Source organism: Tachyglossus aculeatus, chromosome 19 (assembly GCF_015852505.1).
Source record: "Tachyglossus aculeatus isolate mTacAcu1 chromosome 19, mTacAcu1.pri, whole genome shotgun sequence".
In the NCBI taxonomy this organism is placed as follows: Eukaryota; Metazoa; Chordata; class Mammalia; order Monotremata; family Tachyglossidae; genus Tachyglossus; species Tachyglossus aculeatus.
This window is the reverse complement of record NC_052084.1, coordinates 6665380-6665750: the sequence shown is the minus strand read 5'-3', so window position 1 is coordinate 6665750 and position 371 is coordinate 6665380.

The window sequence follows — 371 nt, the reverse complement described above, 5'->3', positions numbered from 1 at the left end:
TAAACTGATAGAAGATTAAAGAGAGATCCAACTTGATGCCCGTTTACCACCTGGGGTGGTTTCAGATGACTCCTATTACAATGGGCTGGGTGTGATCACTCTTTGGAAGACTGTCATTACAAACCAGTTTTTACTGCATAATTAAGTCACCTCTTTTAAATACTCCCTCATATAGGTGCCATTTTGCTCCCTTCCCCCAAATCACCAAATATTAACAAACATTAAGTCATTCATTGTAGTAGTTACTTAAATTTTCAGAGCAGATCAGATTACTATCTGTATGGCATGGCGACTAACCTACAGAGGCTTAGAACAGAAAATGTTGGACAAGGTAGACAAGCCTCCAAATTGCTGCCAGGAGCTAACAGCCA